The sequence below is a fragment of the Dermacentor variabilis genome, chromosome 5 (genome assembly GCF_050947875.1).
Source record: "Dermacentor variabilis isolate Ectoservices chromosome 5, ASM5094787v1, whole genome shotgun sequence".
Classification (NCBI taxonomy): Eukaryota; Metazoa; Arthropoda; class Arachnida; order Ixodida; family Ixodidae; genus Dermacentor; species Dermacentor variabilis.
The window spans coordinates 66,133,853-66,153,771 of NC_134572.1; positions in this window are offsets into that span (position 1 = coordinate 66,133,853).

Below are 19,919 nucleotides of genomic sequence, written 5' to 3' on the forward strand. Positions count from 1 at the left end.
CTCGTGTATTCGGTTTTGAATCCGCGGTAGTATGAACCAAGCGTTCAAGATTACCTGAGAGCGCGCTGCTACGTCGTCTTAATATTCAAGGGGTATTTAATGTGATGTTCGGTGCATTTCAGTGAGGTCCATTTCAATAACCGAAGTAAAGAAACTCTCGTTAAAACGAATATTTCTGTAGGTTTTCCGCCCGCCTTGTGGGTGATGGCTGCTGGCGTCTGTCCTGTACAATCGGTCACGGCAGATCACGTGTGAAAGTATACCGATTATACGCTCGTACATGTGGTATAGTATAGTGGACTGGTGGGCTTATTCAATACAGAAGTACAATTAAAGCGAAGATTTTTTTTTCCTCTTTCCTCTTTCCCATTACGACATATGACTGTAGTCTTGCACGATGGACGGGTCATGCAAGACGGTACAGTCCACCCGGAGATGGTGTAAACCAGGGAGGCGCGGGATCCGGAAGTGCCTGTAATACTTCACCAGTAGATCCCTGGTCCGATGGCTCCTTAACCTGGTGGTACCTTCGAAGATTATTAAAGTTTTCATTCATTAATTCAGTTGGGCTTTTTGTTCGGTGTGTGATTTGTGCGATATACTTTTTTTTTGTCGGATGCGTCTCCGCTGCTGACTGCCACAAGCTTTACGATAATAACGGGCCCAACTTTCATCGTGTGCTCAACAACAGAGTCGCTCAACAAGAACGGTGTCACTCATAAACACCAAAGAAAGCTACGCTTGAACCGACTTCCACAGAGCGTGGGATGAGGCATTTTTCATTACGAGACCATCCAGCTCACATTGAGAAGCAATTTTACCATGTATGAAATACGCGCACGCACGCACGCATGCACGCACGCACACACACACAGACACACACACACACACACACACACACAAACGCGCGCGCGCGCACGCAAGCACGCACAAAGAATAAGCACCAAAACAGGTAGGGACGTCAGAAACAGGTAACAAATCAAGAAAGAAAGAGGGATCCCGATGCTTATCGTCCTTCCGTGCACCATAACGAACAGACTCCAAGACTTGTGAGCCACTAGGCACCAATCTGCTGTTCTGCGGACCCGGAGCAGGCGCTACGCTTGCCGCTTATAGTGGTGCGTTTGCTTTATTTCCTTCCTTTTTTTTTGCTGCAGCCTTTCTGTCTGGCTCACCACCCGGCTTGAGGTGATGCCGAGGAAAGCGAGCCGGACCGAGGGGCTTTGGATGGGCGCTGGACCGTCGCTTCTTCCATAAAAGGGATTTGTCCTCGGATCGCAGCTAGTCTGCCGAGGCCAGCTGTAATTCAGCCACCGGCGTCCTGTCGATTTCGCTTCCATCACCACGGCAACTTTTGTTACCGGTGGAAGTGGAAGAAGTAAAAGTGCTGGCTTGCACCGCATCTGTGTGTGTTCTTTCAATCTCTCTATTTTTTTTTTTCTGTGTACGTGTGTTGAAGTCGACGTGATCTTTTTCTTCACCTAATTAACGGCGCTATTCTCGCATCGCTGATCCGAGCATTCCCCGAGCAATCCGCCTGTAAGCAGTTTTTGTGTAGCTAGGAAAGACATGTAAACAGTGTGTTTTTTTTTCATCCATTGTTTTAATTGCTTCTTCTGGCCTTTCATCTCTTTTTTTCCTTCGCGATGACGCTGTGCGTCAGCTGCTTCTTGCTGCAGTCACGGATGCTTATCCTTAGCTTTACCTGAAAGCAAAGATGCAAGGCCTGTGTTTTTGCCTCTCTAAAACACGGCAGTCTTATGGGAGCGACGACGAGCAGTGGTTGCTAATCGGTGGCCGGATTCAGGGAGCTGATCGAACAACTTGTATATTTAAAGAAGCACTCAGTCGGTAAAGGCTGGTAGCGCCCTAATTAAAAAAAAATTATCTGTGCACTTGTCTGGCGGAGAACGATTCCATTTCGACAGAGAACGTAAAAGTGGCTAGTTTTACGACTATATGTTTTGTCGTTATTGTGGCTCTGTGTTCATCTGCTTCGTTGAACGCGTCCGCATTTGCCTTAAAAGATAAGGAGAATTCCAACTCGCCTCTGAATTCGATCCTGTGTCTGCTGCATACCGCTCGAGTGCGATACGATGGAGCCGCATCAAACAGCATAGCACAGGTGAGGGTTACAGCCATGCACAGAGACTGAGAAAAATATATAGAAGCTGATGATGATGATTGATAAATTCTAACGGTGTCTTATCTGACATGGGGAGGCGACATACAGTCACTCAGACTCCTTGAGATAGCCAGGCTTTATTATATCGATTTCTGTCTAGCGTTTTGCCTAACTTTCTTTATCTTGTAAAGTTACCAGTGCATCTTCTAGATCACGGCTCCATCTCTTCCTTGTTTCTTTTTCGTCAATATTCCTTACGTATCTTCCTTGTCTCGACAGTATACCAGTTAACTCTCCTATCAACCTTGAGCTCCAGCGCTTCCGCAAGGTGGTCTTTTCCCACAGTTCTGGCTGGGCGAATATCCTGTCATTTATTTAAAATCTGATGAACCGATTGCTTGCATTACAATAGGCTGAATCGCAACCCCAAGATCGTGGAATGTGAGGCGCGTATGATGAGAAAAAGAAGATACTGCCGGCGCACTTACCTTCCTTTATATTATATATAATTTTTTTCTTGATTGAATGACAGTCTACTGAACCGTTTTGAATTTTCCTCGCTGAAATTTATGCTACAACATTATAGATTTTTAAATTCATTTCCTGAACACATAAGCAAAGTCTGCCCGACCCTTGGCCAATCCCCGTGAGGGGTATGCGCCAAACTCAAGGACGTCATCGTCATCATCGTCATCATCATCATCATCATCATCATCATCATCATCATCATCATCATCATCTTCTTCTTCTTCTTCTTCTTCTTCTTCTTCTTCTTCTTCTTCTTCTTCTTCTTCTTCTCCTTCTTCTTCTTCTTCTTCTACTTCTTCTACTTCTCCTTCTTCTTCTTCACCATCTTCTTCTACTTCTACTTCTACTTCTTCTACTTCTACTTCTTCTTCTACTTCTACTTCTTCTTCTACTTCTACTTCTATTTCTTCTTCAACTTCTTCTACTTCTCCTTCTTCTTCTTCTACTTCTACTATTTTTTCTTCTACTTCTGCTTCTTTTTCTGCACCCAAATTAAGCAAATCAAACTCACATTTTGGAATCCATATGAAGAGCGACACATTCGTCGAACGGTTAATCAAATGTTATGCAACTTATTTCTCTGCGCACAGTTGTCTTTATTTTAATGCACCGCAACGTGCAATCTTAACATATTTAATCTCAATGTATAAGTTTATGCACCACGCAGGTCCTAACTTTACTGTCATGTAATGTTTAAGCTTATGCACTACACCGTTCAGAAGCTATGATGATATGCGAGAGGCAGTTCAAGCGTACGCATGATGTCCCATGTCGAAGAAGAATTATCGCAAGGATGAAGTCGATGTTTGATATTTGTCTAAAGAAGAATGGTGGACAAAGGTGTAAGCATAGAGAAGTGCAAAACACAGGTGAACACATTTGAAACGTTTGTGTCGTCTTGCCTCAAAAGTACTGAAATTGCGCATACTTATTCGAAACCATCAGGTCGGTAATATGAACGCTAAGACACTTCCTGGTGAAAAAAAAATTATTGGCGGCGAAGAACTCGAAACCGCCCGTGGTGCAGCTTTCACACGTCAGCTTCGCATAAGTACAAAATTCCTGTTCCATTTCCACACTGCGCCCAGCATTCACCTCCTACCGACTGCTTTTCTCAATTCACTACGCAAAAAAAAAAAAAAAGAAACTGAGAAAGCAATCACTCTTGCCGAAAAAAAGAAGACAAAAATAGAGCTCCTAATCGTCTTCCGAGTCAGGAAACAAACTGAATCACAACTTAACCCCGATGTGCGTAAGCCGATATCTGCCACACTACGTGTGAGAAAAAGAAAGAAAATAGAAGAGAGAAAGCTCTGCTGGGACAAATTTATTCTCGGCTCCTGAACAGCCCTCGAGGGAGTTAGCGATGTTTTTATTGGCGCCCCACCTCGCATTCGCCTACAATGGGATCATCAGCGAATCGGTAACACACCGACTGTCGGTGAGGGAAACAAAAGCCTGAACTCGAGAGACACTCCCTCATTCTCCGGCGGTGTGCAGCAGAGGAATACGCAAGGCTCGGCAACGATTTCCTCCGCCCGCAAGGTGAAGAAAGCGCGATTGTATAGACGGCCGTTTTCACGCTCGACTGAGAATACTTTTATTGCGGGACGATTCCGAGAGGAGTGATTGATTGCTCCTCGAGTGCAGCGACGCCGGCAGCCAGCTTATTCCATCCTTCTTTTTTTTCTCTTGTAGCTTTGAATGAGGTGCTAGGAACAGAAATACGAGTTTAGCTTCCGACGACTTATGGTTTCGAAGTATTGGTTGTGAGCAGCAGATATGGCCTTTGGGGCTCTTTTTATTAAATTTTGCTTGGACGCTTTGGAAGCGCGTTCATGTGCGCGCTACATTTTAGTGCGAAGGTGCCCTTATTGTAAAAATATTGGTATGGAAAGGAAGACTCTAAGAACATTGTCGACAATATCGCACCGTGGATGGGGAAAGATGCGTTCTGCACCCTTCAGATGCACCATTGTTAGCGCAAAGCAAAATACACCGTCCGCAATAAAAGGCAGAGGTTCAACAAAAGTGTTAACAAGACGTAAGCGTAAGTAGTGATTTATTACTCTGTTTTTGCCTCGTCTCTCTCTCTGTCTCTCTCCGTGCGTGTGTGCGTGAATGCGTGTGTGTGTGTTTCCGGGCGCGCGTGCACACGGACACCTCTTTTCAAGCGAAGCTTTGGTTTATTTGCCTTACCCGCCGTGGTGCATTCATGGCTATGGTATTGCACTGCTAAGCACGAGGTCGTGGGATCAAATCCCGCCTGCGGCTGCCCTACTTCGATCGGGGCGAAATGAAAGCACGCCCATTTCCCGAGCATTGCGGCCATGCTAAAGATCTCAAGGCGGTAAACCCGAGTTTGGCATGGGTACTGTCTGCTGTGCCTCCGCGGATGTGCTTATGGATGCATGCCTGTACCATCGAGGAACGCAGCTGCTCCCTGTTGTTGTGTCGACACCATCGCGTTGGTCATGTCACCTGCGCCGGCAATGTCCATTTCCAATGGCCATGACGGGAGCTGCAGCAGCTCATAGGAAACCACGCCGCTTCCGGGTCAGACACCAAGCCCGATGACAGCAAGAAGGAGCAAGCGGAAACGCGCCTCATTGAAACCCGGTAATGCAGCTCTCACTGAGGAGATGGTCACGCTACTGTCTGGCTACCTCAGGTCTGGCTGTCTACTGGCTGCCTATCCCGCCTTTCTTTGTTCTTTGGTTACTCGTTAGCGCTCGTCCTGTGTTCCTGTGTGATGCAAGGTTCGTGTACTCAAAGGTTTTAACTGTTCGCTTAGGCGGTGTTAGGTATGGCCGGACGCCAAGGGCGATACGTCATCGCCCTACCTTCTACTTGGTCGGAGCCCAAGGACGATACGTCATCCCCCTACCTTCTACTTGGTCGGACGCCAAGGGCGATACGTCATCCCCCTACCCGCTACTTGGTCGGACACCACGGGCGATACGTCATCCCCTTACCCTCTACTTGGTCGGACACCACGGGCGATACGTCATCCCCCTACCTTCTATTCGGCCGGACCCCACGGCGCCGAAGAGGTCATTCCCGACCTTCTCCCCGGATTCGTCGAAAAGAGGATCGACTTCTCCTACCCGTGCTCGGTAATGCAGGAGGAGGGGCCCTCTCTCTGTGCCTGTCACGTGTCATCGACGGAAGCAAGATCCCGCCCACACTTGTAGAGAGCCTATTTAAGTGCTCCGAAATGTACTTGTGATATACTTTATACTTCATACTTCATGCTTTTCTTATTTTCTTTCAACTACCTTTGAATAAACCGTGCAAGTTTCGCACTAGCAAATCGTCTCGCCCCTGCTTGGTCGCCATGATCTACCGGATGCCTGCAGCCCGCCGACAACGCCACGCTACCTAATAAGTAATGTCGGTCGAGCTTCGATAGGCAGGCGCCGCTACTTCTCGGCAGCAGTACGGTACGCTACCCTGGAGTACGCAACAGCGGCGCCTCCGCGAACCTAATTGAGGACAAAGCCGTTGGTTTCGCAAACACACACAAACTTTTAACGGAGGGAATAGAAAGCATAAAATAAACACTCAAATAGGCATCACGGCAATAAGAAACACACTTGGGGCTAGTATGACCTTAAATAGTGCGCGTGTACGGGCTTGCCACGACGGCAGGGACACATAACAATCTCGACGCGGAGACGCGGCGACAAGCTGACGAAAGGAGTTGCGCCGGTCTCACCAAAGGTCGGGGTATAGGTTGGTTGACCGGGCAACGGGAGCGACCTTGCTCTGGCTTGAAGATAGAGGCAGGCGGCTTGGCGGCACGAGCAGACGGCGGCGGCGTTCTGGCCGGGCAGCTGGGCGTAGAGCTCGGGCCCGAAGCCCGACTGCTCTCGTCCTGCCCACGGGCACAGAAGCTCACCAGCCTCGGGCAGCAGGCGGCACGCTCGGGTACACTGGCGAAGCACAGGAACGGTTGGCAGGAGGCCCCGGTCGGGTGAAGTCCTGTTGGCTCCGGTCCGGAACCCGACGGCCCGTCTTCAACGCCCGATCCATTGGCCAACCTTCTCCGGGCGTCGCTTCCTGGAACTTTCCCGGCGTCTCCCCCTTCTGCCAGCGCGCCTCGCCTTTTCTTCCACTCTGGCCGATTAGTCATTTTCCGATTGGCTGCTGACGCCCCGTGGTCTTTCCTAATTGGTTGTCTTTTCTTCTTTTAGTTTCTTTTCTTGTGCCGCGCGTTCACTTGCCGGACGCTCTTCGGCGTTGTCGTTTTCTCCTTCCAGCACAGAATTCGCCTCGGCGCGCACTCTCCTTGTCGTCTGCTTCTGTCGATCCACCGCACCATGTCGCGCACCACACACATCACATCCTGCTTGTCCCTGTGTCATTCTTGCGCTATGTATCCTAGTTTGTATGTATCCGACCAACACGCCCAAGCTTCTTCCCTGCTAAAATGCTACTCCACGACGATGGTCCATCCCGGAACGCAATCCCACGTTGCGGGCGCCAATGTCGGAACGACGTGGCTCCGCAGTCCACGCCAGCAAGCCCGAGTCCTGGCCAGCCACCGCTGAGAGCGCCAAGCCGTGACTCGCGCTGCCACTCTAGGGTCCGTTGGCCTCTCCTTCCGCTCCGGCTTCGATGCCGCTCATCACGGCGGCACTCCCATAGTCCCTGACCATTTTCCCACAGACCTGGGTCTCTGGGTAGTCCATGGTCGAATGGGTAGCGCGTCGGGTTGCTGTGTCGAGGGAACAGGGTTCGAAACCAACCATCGGAACAACTTGAGTCACTAGGTATGTGGCAGTGAGCAGTGTGCGCTCATTGCGGATGTTGCGGCGCCGTGCGCCCAGGAAAGCATCCTGCAGTAGCAGCAGTGCATCGGGAGGAGTGCCCGGCTGCATTTAGACCAGCCGTTTTCGCGAACGGTGGTTTTGACCTGTCGAATGTACCATTAAAAGAAAAACAAGGAAACCCATTGAAATTACTGCTGGGCATTATCTAACTCCCTTTACACTAGTTCATCAATGACGGTGGCCCAGCGCTTCAGCAAGCTGCGACACAAATGCGCAGGGCAGGTGCCGCCTTTTCAATGAATTTCTTTCACGCCAACGCTTTAGCAGCTGCGCTATGAATGCACTGAATATGGGACACTCTTCCACGAACCTCCCGCTAACTTGGGTCGCTGAGTATGCGCCTTTGGCTGTGCGGCCACAGAGTGAATAACTCGCTGCGTTGACAAAAGGTCATGTACGGATGTCTCGGCAGCACTACTAGATGGCGCAGCATGTCCAGAAAGGAGCGCGAGAGAGGAACCCGGCTACCGCATGATGCGTTTCTCAGAACATGCACTGGCACGCCATGCAATTAGGAGGCCACGTGCCGGTGCCACTAGATGGCGCACAGTGTTCACAGGGAAGCACGAGAGAGGAATCCCGCCGCAGTACGCGCTAATGCATAAACAGTTCTCATTTATAAAAAAAATCTCAGTCATACTCATTTCAATTTCACTACTCACGGACCCGATTGGGAAAACGACGCGGAACGCCGAACCACGTGTATTGATTTGTATATTTCCCTCCCTTAGGTGGTGAACCTGCAACTCAGCACTGATTATTAATTCAATAATTATTCGCTTAATCGCGGCCAGCTAATCGGGTTAGAAACGTCAACCAATGCAAACAGCCCTTCCCTTTTTAAAGGCACGTCATAGCGGGTCACAGGAAACAGCGCTGCGGCACGGTTGCTCGAAGCAAAACTACAATGTAAAGAAGGTCACGGTACGCGAAAGCTAGACGCGCGGCGTTGCCGCCCCCCCCCCCCCCCTCCGTAAGGAACAAGTGAATCTATGACCGCTTCAGCATCGACTAAAGAGCGACCGGCAAAGTCAAGGACAGAAAAGAGGTTTCCTTTTATCTCGCAAATTCATGCCTGCCTCGGTCTCGGAGCCGGCATCATTTTTCCCCTTCTAAGTTGGGCTGCGCCGCGCGTCATTGATGTCTCTCTTGAGATTAGACGCGTTGGGAGAAGCGCGGCCGTCGAAGGGAACGAAAAGCGGTGGTCGCCCGCGCCAACCGTTCAGCTTGCGCCTCGCCAGCAATATTTTCTGATTTCGCGCCCACCTGCACCATCCAGATGCTCTCTTTTGCGACTTTGTTTTGTTTTGGTGTTCAAGCACGACGCATGCCGAATCTATAAAAGCAAATCCGTATTAAACAAAAATCTCGTACGAAATGTTTACGGGCATTGGTATTACCGGCGAATAAGAATTTACAGTGTGTTGCACTTCCTGGGTTCATTTTTGTTTCTGTTTTTTCTCGCCTCGAGAAGAAGGTTATGTACGTAAAACACTTTCAAGAAGCGGGATCAGATCAGTTTTCTTCTTCCTTCAATTTTGGGCCGTGACGCCTTTCCCTATTCTTCTTTTTTTGCCAACAGTGATGATGCAGTAATGGTGAAAGCAACTGAAGGAAAACTTCGCCCACTGCTTTTTGGCGTTACGCTCGATGTGAAGAGAAGAGAAAGGAAGCGCCTCTCATTGTCGACCTTGTTTCACGAAGGTTTTGTCTTCGTCTTTCGTACATCCTTGTCCCGCGTCGTGAAGCCGCTTCTGTTGTTTCGTCATAGCGTATTTCGTTCTATACTGTTCCCGGCCTCGGTCGCCATCTGGTTATCAACGCCAAGCCAGTAACGGTGTCGAGGGACCTCTCCCTATTTTATGTCCTTTCTCTTATTCCTGCGTGTAATGGAAAACCTTAAAGAAAGGGAATTCGTCGGCTATTCTAACTTTGCGTTTTTTCTTGCCTCACCCGGAAGATACGCAGACGTGGACGAAGCGGCGCGCTTTCTATAGTTTCACAGAAGCGACTTCAATTCTATTTAAAATCTCACCGTTTTAACTGTCGCTTTTGCTTTTGAGTCTGCCTTTTCCAATGCAATAACTTCTTTAAAAGTTCTGGACTTGCTGCTTCACACCTCACTAGGTTACGTGAAGTACAGAATAGCTTAAAAAGTACGAAAGTAGCATTTGCCTACGCTTAGAATCAATCACCTTAACTATCACCTCTTAAACGTTTCGTTTAACTACACGAAACTTCAAGCACACTAGTCTCTATTGAGCTAGGAATAAAAAACGAATTGCTCCTCAAGCACCTCTAAACAACGCGTTATGGCCTTTGCTCATCTAGCACTCGAAAGATGAGCATCGCCGATAAATATTGACGCCACTGTGTTCCAGCTATATATTGTCAACATTAACAGAGCACTTTGTTTTTCCGTGACCGTAACGCACAACGGCAAGCTTCACTCACCATCTTTGAGAGACCATCCTCGATCGTTCATCGTAGCCTTTTTAAAAGGGAAACCGAGAAGGTGTGTCGTTTATTTTCTTCTAAATGTGGCAATGGTAAGAAAAACTTGTGTACGACGCTCAACCTATATATTTTATTGTGTAGGCGCACATATTTGGAGGCTATGCATATATCAAATCAAGAGTTCGACGAAAACTCGTCTGGTCGGTATTGCTCATAGTCAAGGGTAAAACGGACGCCGATCAAAAACATTATATCGAGAGTTGTGAACAAGGCACCTGTATAAGAGCCGAAATGTCTTGATTGCCTTTTTTTTTATGTTTTTGGCCGGCTTTGGCGGTGTGTGTGTGTGTGTGTTTGTGTGTGGCTCTGTCACAATGTGTATATTTATGTGGTGGTGCACTCTTTACAGGCAGAAAGTCGACCTGATTCATGGGGTTGCCAGCAGGAATCGTAGAGCACAAAGAATGCAAGATAGGAAGAACATTGTGATTCTGAAGGTGTGGTGGGCGTGATTGAGTAAGAATATATGCTTTGAATGTTTTAAGAAATGATCGAGGCATAATATTTCACCGTATCAAGGGAAATAAGAGATTTAGGCTTGAAATGACCGCGCAGTTCGGCTAGATACAGAGTCAAGACTACCGAGAAAAAATTTAATGGCTCAGGTTTAGGCGTGAAATGATACATCAGGACAAATGGCAATATCGTCGCATATCTCAACCGAATATATAGTTAAGCACGGGCAATGTTTGCCTCAAACGGGCCTGACATTCCATCAGAGGATCAGCGTTAGGAGAGGCTGCTGAACAAAATAAAGGGAAGCAGCTTAATATTCTATATGTTCCACGGTGGTGCGGACGTTTCATGTCATTTAGAGTTGATTATGCATATAATTTAAGTATTCCTGATAATGAAGGGACATGTGAGTTCAAGCTTTGATCACCCTGTACAGCCTCATTAATTTCAACAATATTAGGTTGTTGTTTGTATGTTTTTTTTCTGTGGAGGTACGGTTTGTTCACCTGGACGAACTTCCCCAATACGGAAATAGGAATAATAACACATACCGGAAATTTTTCCCACTCATCACTCCAAGCTTGGTCTGCCCTTTATCGTGCTGCGAGCTCTTATCTCTGCCTCTTATTCGCGAGGAAAGGCAAAGCTGTTGGATCCAAACGAAGAGAGCCGTTCAGCATAGAAATAAACGAGGAAAACTTCTGGGCCTTTCGACCAAGAGGAGACATCCTCTCGACAACGCCCAGTTAAATTACGGCCTCAGCGCGCACAAAGACGCGCTGGTTGCGGTAAGAGGGGATATGAGCTGCTTTCCTTGCGCGAGTCGCTTTGCTGCGTTCAGCAGTAGCCGACGGCTTATGGCGAAATGGCAGCTCCCAGAATTTGCATCCGGTAATTAAAGAAGCCCGGCGGCGGGTGCCTCACCACACCGTGCAACAAAGTCTCCCCTCCTCTTTAACGAGGGCGGGCGAAAGGAAATGATCTAGAATGGAAAGGAACGTGTTCAGCGATGGGATCGCTGAAAGCGTGCAGCGATCCCCCCTCCCACCTCCCACCTCCCCCCCCCCCAAAAAAAAAAATAAGAAAGGAAGGAAGGAATCAGCGTGCGTGGCGCCTCCAGGCCAAAGCATACAGCGGGCGCGCGTTTCAGTGGTAAGCGTATATCGCATGCTTTGCACGAAGCCGGCGCATTGGTATCATCTCTCCCGGAATATCGCTGTTTTTCTTCCCCTTTTCTTTTTCGGAAAGAACAGTTGGAGGTGGTTTTCAGAAGTGCGAGCAATTTAAAGGGTAGGACAAAGACTGGTTTTACCAGCAGCGGCTCGCGTGCTGCTTCTCGATCACTGACTCGTCTTTTTATAGAGTGGCAGGTTCCCAATGAAGGTGCCGACTCTGGCTACATGGCTGACGCGCTCCACGTCTCTGTCCTTATAGACATAGTGGTACCCATACAGCACAAAACGTATGGGCCCGATATTTCAGGAGGTACAGTTCGGAACTAAAGGCAAGGGATAGGCCGACGAGAAGATGAAACACAGACATACACAGAGCTGTTTGCTTCTGGCCGTCTTTCGCATTGTTACACTGAATACAAAAGGAGCACCGACTGAAGTAACTGTGTTGATTACTGTATTTATTATTGTTAGTAATATAAACACAGCATGCGTGTAAGTTAAGATCACCAAAAGCTCATTATCATTTGGTTCCCCATCAAGGCCTTGTGGCAACTCTCAAGTCAAAAACATTCTGTGGCTTCCGACCATTAATCTTTAATGCGGACCTCCAATTGTTTAGATAACAAACGCTTTACCTTTGCTCGCACGATACGATACTATTTTTTTATCAAAGCTACTAGCAGGACAGCCGGAATTCCAATGCACTGCCTGTTTCAAGTAAGTCTGTCGCAACCTGCTGCGAAGAAAAGTGTCATAACAGGTTAAAAAGACGGGCGAGTTGATGCAGGAGAGAAAAAAAGTAGGCCAATTAGAAGCATGAAAAGACGCAGAGTAAAGCAGAGCCTTCTTCCATCTATTTGATTTGATTTGTGTGGTGCTTCGAAAACCAAAGGATAGCAAACAGTTATAAAATTTACTATATCGACATTGAAAACTCGGCAAGTTGGTTAGATGGTTACGCAAACGCCAACTTGTGATGCTTCACCGTAGTTATCTGCTAAACAGCTCACATTTAGTTGAGCGGCCAGCACTAGTTTTTGTACTTTTGGAGGATTTCTTGCTCATGCGTTTTGATGGCGTGAAACGTGAGCTCCATCGTTTTTGCGGCGCTATTTCATTAGCTGACGCTCCTGTATTTTCATCACGCACAAGCTGCTGCTACCATCGTGTTCATGCAGGTGTCGTAAGCCTTACAAGAAACAGTTGAAAAACGTTCAAAAGGTCCCTACGAAGGCGGAGCTTTTCACCAACTTCGCTGGTAACAATAAGCTACCTTGCTCCTGTTGCTCAGCCGGTTCAAGATGTTTCGAGACAAAGTAGAAAACCGTCATGTAGGATGATCAAAATTATAATGCAACTAAATGAAATAAATGGAAAGAGGAAAAAGAAATCCCCTGAAACGATTGGTGGCAATGGCGTTGAAATGAATGGAGGTGAGAAAGGGGAGAGAGCTCACAAAAGACACTGGAGCCGCCGGTTGGCAGCGGAGCAGCAAAGCGGCGCTGAGGTGTAACCGTGCGCGCGACTGGTTTTCCCGTGTAAGAGGAGCCGTTATCTAAGAGCCGGTCCCTCGCCGCTGCAGTTGCAGCTACGAATGTGTCCTGTGCAACCAGTTTTCCTCCCCAACTTTCTCCTCTCTGCACGCCGCAGTTTCCTTTTTGGCACTGCGGCGTAAACGAGGCCGGAAATGAGAGAGGCGTCACGCCTGCCGGTTCCCTTCCGTTCCTACTTGGTGCCATACGACCACTTCCGCCGCTGCCTCCAACGCGTCTGCGTTCTCCCATCCTTGACGAAAAGACTGGCCTGCTTCGCCTATCCCTTTCTCGACAACGAAGAAAATGGGAGTGAGCAGTGTAAAAAAAAAGAAAGAAAGAAGGAATGAGGGAAGAAAGAAGGAAGAAAAGTAAAGGATGAGGTCGGGGTTTTGTTTGTTTGTTTGTTCATTAGTTTGTTTCATTGCCGCAGCTTGTTTCCAGCCTCCGATTTCCTCTGTTGCCTCCTCTGGCTTCGCGCCCTATTGGCTCCCTGTTGCCTATTAGACGCGTCTTGTTCGACTCGCGGAAAGTAAGAAGGCGAAGGACGAAATGCGTGAAGGACAGGGGCAGGGGGCTGCGAAGGTAGTCGAAGTGGTCTAGAAAAGCAACAGAAAAAATAAGAAATTGGTTGGTGCGAGTTGAACAGTTTGGTAATCATGCGTTTTCCTCACTCTTCCCGCAGCGAAAAGAGTGCTAAGGCACCTTCGGTTCATCGCATGTGTGAGATGGTACTCATTGGTAATGTCGAGTTCAGTGCGATTGAATATTACAAAGAGGACTAAATAGTGTGTAAAGGCCTGAACGCCTATATCAGCAATTAACTACGAACTTTAGAAGTTATATTTCAAATCTCAGTCATCGCTGTGTACTGACAAAAGACTTAAACGCGTCTGTCAACAAATAATGACGAAGCTTTCGAAATTGCACTTCTGTTCTCCCTCACCGCTGTTTGCCGAAGAGCTCGTTCTATTGAAAATCATCTGTCAACTGTGTTGAAAGGCGACTTCATGATCGTTCTTTAATTTTTAAATATATTTAGAATGTATATTGGTTCCCGACCCCTGACTTCGCTCGCAAACGTTCTCACATTCAAGAAATCAAGGATCATAAAAAGCATAATGGCTTCACCATAAGGGCGAAGCAATGATTGCGATAGTAACATGTTAGAATGTTGCACGCAGTGTAAGACTCATCGATGTAGTGGTTGTTGAAGTAAACGTAAGCTAAGTAAAAACGAGCTGTTGTGCTAGGGGTCCTTTGTTTGAATCTTGCCATCGGAGAATTTCATTTATGTTTAATAATTTTAATAATTAAAAGCAACGTCTTCCATAGTGACTTTACCACCATGTTTCTGCATCGGGTATGTTTCACACCTCGTTCCTGGGCTGATCCTTGGGGTAGGGTACAACAGCGCCAATAATATTACGTCATTTTCGGTTTCGAGCTCTGCTGTTATTTCACGCATTTAATATTTAAGTATGAGAAGAATTAAGACAAAAGGCATGCGCTTGTCGGTGTTTTGTTCCACCACATTTGTTTGCGGGCTTCATTCTCAAAATTCTTAGAAATTATTTTTTGAAGCATGTAAAACCTGGTATGAGCAACTTTATCGATATAGTGGTGTGGCAATATAACCCGCATATACCCCATACCGTATAGCATGGCATGGCATATAGCATACAAATACCTAAATGTATATAAACCCTCACGACGACGACGAAGGCAGCGGCGAAGACGAAAATTCCCTTTAAGTGTCCATATAATTGATATCGCAATAAAACTGTAGAAGCTGAAAAATACAGAGATACGTTAGTACGCCTCGTGCAGCTTGAGGTTATTGAGCACAGCAACTATGAGAAATAAAAAGAGACAGAGACATGAGGTACCGCTGTTTGTAAAGCGAAATGGCCAAAACGGAAAGGGTTGCCAGCTGCAAAACGACAAACGGCGGCATCCGAAGACGAAAATGAAGGCCAATGTATTGGACGTGAACAGACTACATCTGTGCTCAGCGCGTGTTCTCAACAATTTCACATTCCCGGCACTTCCATATTTCGAATGTGTGCGAACGGCTTAAGACAAACAGTGAATCTGAATACCGTATATGTTCCTTCTCGGGTCAACTGTTTCTTACCCCATAAAAATCATAGCTTGGTGTTATTTTTCTTTACTATTTGCACTTGCGCCAGTGCGTGGCTTCAGTCGTTTGTTCGTTCGTTCGTTTCTTCGTTCTTCCGTTCGGTCAGTCGGTCGCTCGTTCATTCGTGAGTGAGTGAGTGAGTGAGTGAGTGAGTGAGTGAGTGAGTGAGTGAGTGAGTGAGTGAGTGAGTGAGTGAGTGAGTGAGTGAGTGAGTGAGTGAGTGAGTGAGTGAGTGAGTGAGTGAGTGAGTGAGTGAGTGAGTGAGTGAGTGAGTGAGTGAGTGAGTGAGGGAGTGAGTGAGTATCGCACACAAATGTTAAAGTCAAGCTTAGTAATCTGCACCACACATTAAACGTAAATTCTCAGTCCTTCTTTCTTTTTATTTTCTTGCTCCCCCTATGAGCGTTGCTGGATGGTTTTGAATCGTTTGCGAGAGTATAAGGACTGTAAATACCAAAGAGCCATAGAAGCATTGTACTGCCTATAATACGGTGAGTAATTCGGCCGTTATGTGAAATAGCACATTAAGTTAACGGAACTCTGGAATTTTACGTACCAAAAACACCATTTGATTATGCGGCACGTCGTAATGCGGGCTCCAGATTAATTTTGATCACCAGGGGATCTTTAACGTGCCCCCTGTGCAATACATTAAGTGGTGTATTGTTGCCCTTGCTTTTTTTCTCACGTGCTTGATTTAGTATATATACTGGGTGCTTCAGCTAAGTTTAGCTATAGTTTAAAAATATGTCGATTGTTACGTCTCAACACCACTACGGGTGTTAATTGAACGTGTGCCACGTGTCAAACCACCGCATCTCCTAACCAGACGTCAGCGCGGCGTGGAAAACGATTAAAACCCCTCACCCCACCATTACCTGGAAATCGGAGAGAAGGATCAACGGTGAAAATGCCTTCTGCTGGCCGAGCGCTGCCGATGAGATAAAGAACGCCCTGCCGGAAAGAAGGACTATGTGAGGCGTATCGTGAAGGAAACAACTCAATCGGTGGTTTCTGAAGGTGCTCTACGAATCTGCGTACCCTACTTCGGGTCCTCGCCAATAATAAAAAGTTGGGCAATTAGGCTTAATTAATGGGCAAGTTATAAGGAACACAATTGATTGATTGAAAACATCTTTATTTGCAGGATATTCGTAGAACTCGTGGGTGGGCCACCTAGTCCGGTAGCCCACTGGTTACTGCTGCTGCGCTGGCCCTCCCCACCAGCCAGTGCTGACGGTCAGGATCATCGCCGAGCAGAATAGCCTCCCACTGCTCTTTTGAGGGATTTGGAATGGGGTCAACTATGGGATTAAATTGGCAAGCTAACACCATGCGGTAGAGGTTAGCTACCTCTCCACAGTGTGGGCATTGCCGGGAGTATAGTGTAGAGTACCACTAGCGTAACTGAGCTGGCGTTGGGTATGTATTAGTTTGTAGTCTTCTAAAAGTGTTCTCTTCCAGCTTATTGAGGGATTTGTGTGGTGTTGGGCACTCCTTCCTGGCTGTTCTGTATGGCGCGAGATTGTCAGCATACACTGCTAAACCAGTTAGCTCGCAGCACCCTTCAAGGTCATCAGGGGGAGACGCCCGGTATAGAAGAGCTCGGGCATGCCTGTGAGCGGCTTCGTTTCCTCCTGGTAGTTTCAGGTTACCGGGAAACCAGATGACTGAGGCTTGGCTGGGTGGATGCTTAGTCAGCAACGACAACCCTGACCTGTGAATTATTCCATTATTGAAGTTGCGACAGGCGTTCTGGGAGTCAGTGAGCACATCGGCATTGGGGTTAGATGCTATAGCTAATGCAATAGCTGCTTCCTCTGCGTGAGTGGGGTTGGATGTTTTCATCGAGGCGCAATTCACCATCGATCCTGAAGGCGTTGAGACCACAATAGTCATCACTCCATTCCTTGGCCCTGCGGCGTCCACATAGAGGGTGTTAGGTTGCTCGTCCCATTTCTTCTGCAGGGCTTCCCCTCTTGCTATTCTCCTTTCGATGTTATATGCGGGATGCATGTTCCGCGGAATTGGGTACACGTTGATGCGCCTCCTCACGTCACGTGGTACCTCTTCCCTTTGGTCTATCGTATAGGGCAGATTGATACGGATCTTTTCGAGCAGATCTCTACCTGGTTTTGTGAGTGCGAGCCTATTGAGTTGTGAGAGGCATTGTGCTTCCCACATCTCTTTGAGGGTATTATGTACTCCTAGAGCCATGAGCTTTGCCGTTGGCGTGGAGTTTGGTAGTCCCAGTCCCGTCTTGTAGGCCTTCCGGATCAGTGTCACCAACTTTTCAATTTCCGACTTGGAGAGGTTAAGGAATGCCATCCTGTACATTATCCGAGAAATCACGAAAGCTTGCACTAAGCGGATGGCGTCCCTTTCCTTCATGCCATGGTGCTTATTTCTGATACGATGCATCATCCGGAGGATTTGCTCGGTGGATGTTGTAAGCTCCTTCATAGTGGTGGTGTTCTGTCGCCCCTGCGGGATATACAGCCCTAGGATCTTGATCTCCGTGGGTTTCGGTACTGAGTGGTTGTCTATATACACCGTGATGTTCTGCGCCAGGGGTGTCCTCGGTTTCTTCAGGATGAGCAACTCGGACTTTTCCGGCGCACACTGGAGCCCTCTTTCCCTGGCGTACTGGTCCACCGTCTCCGCTGCTGCTTGAAGACGCTCCTCGATCTCGGCGTCACTCCCCGAGTTGCACCAGACAGTGATATCATCCGCATATAATGTGTGTTTGATACCCGGGATTTCGGAGAGAAGGCCTGGGAGATCTTTCATAGCTAAAGTGAACAAAAGGGGTGACAGTATAGCCCCTTGCGCAGTTCCTCTCGGGCCTACAATGATGAGATCTGATTTTATTCCACCGAATTTTATAGTGGCTTGCCTTGCTGATAAGAAGTTTTTGACATAGTTGTAGGTTCTGGCGCCACAGTTGGTGTCGGCGAGGCTTTGAAGAATATTTTTATGCAGAACGTTATCAAACGCTCCTTTCAAATCAAGTGCCAGGATGGCCGTTGTCTGTGACTTGGGGGGTGTCTCAAGGAGATCTTTGTACAGGTACAAGAGGGCGTCCTGGGTCGATAGGTGAGGGCGAAAGCCGAATTGAGTGTTAGGTAGGAGGTTCTCTTCTAAGTATCTACTGAGTCTCGTGTTGATGAACCTCTCTATGAGCTTGCCCAAACACGAGGTCAGCGATATCGGTCTTAGATTATCCAGTTTAAGGGGTTTGTTCGGCTTCGGAATGCGAACATCGGCCGTCTTCCAGGATATTGGTAGCCCAATGCTGCTCGTTGAAGCATTCCACCAGCGAGGTGATGGTGTCATCGCTGAGGTTAAATAAGAGCTTTGCTGTTATTTGATCTGGACCTGGAGCTGCATTTTTTCTCATGGCCGCTATTTCTGCTTTGATCTCTTCTTTCGTGAGTGGGATGTCCAGCTTCGCATTCGGCAGCCCAGAATACTCCGCTTGTTCCACGACTGGGTCCGTGCACAGATACCTGGTCTTGAGCTTTTCTATCAACTCTTGAGGGAGGAGTGCCAGAGAGAATCGCGTGCAGATCATCTGGGCCCCTGGTCACTCGGGTCTGGCTGGAAACGAAGCCGCCCACGATGCCGCCCGAGCTCTCGCACACCGGGCGCATCATCCTTCTCCTGCGTCTTCCGATCCCGACCAGCCCTCTGTTCTGCATCGCGGTCACGCGCGGGACCGAATGGTCACGTTGAGAGAAATTCTCCTTCACTACCGCAGGGAGCGGTTACGCTACCCCCCAGCACACAAAACACTGAATAAGTCTCAATCTACCACTTGGCGACTCCTTCAGACACGCACCTTTCCGAACCCCGTGCTTTACAACCGCATGTACCCCGATGCATACTCTCCACTCTGCAAAGCGTGCGAGGCCCGCGCTGACCTCGATCATATTATCTGGCAATGCCCCAAAGCCTCACCCACCAACACCTCCCACACTAACACACGCATAACTACGGCCGAGCAGTGGGAGACATTGCTGCTCAGCTTGGACCCAGAGGAGCAGCTCTGGGCCGTCCGGATGGCCGAAGACGCCGCCAGAAAGCAAGGACTGGCCGCCGTCTGAGGAAGGGGGGATTGGGGGTTAGTCTCCCGACCCCCGCCACCCCTGAACCCCATCAAGGACATAACAAAGTTTTCTCTCTCTCTATCAACTCTGTGTCCGTACCCGGGATGGTGTGTACAATCTTCGTGAGCCTGTCTTTAGTGACCGACTTGCTGCTGCTGGGGTCGATTAGAACACGCAGGAGCTTCCAAGTCTTTGACACACATAGCTTCCCCTGAATACCATTGCAGAGCGTATTCCATTTCTGTCTGGCCAAGGATATCGCGTAGGATTCTGCCTTTTTGTTTATCTCCTCTATTTTTTCCTGAGTTTGCGGTTAAGCCGTTGTCTTCCCCATCTCTTTGTCAATGAGTGTCTTGCTTCCCATAAATGTAGAAGGTGCGGATCGACCGCTGGGCAATCTTCTGGCGTGCAGCCCTCTTTCGTAAAGGCTTTCAAAGCTTGCACCTCACCCTTAACCCATTCCTCTAGGTTTGTAATAGGGTTTGCAGTAGATGCTCGG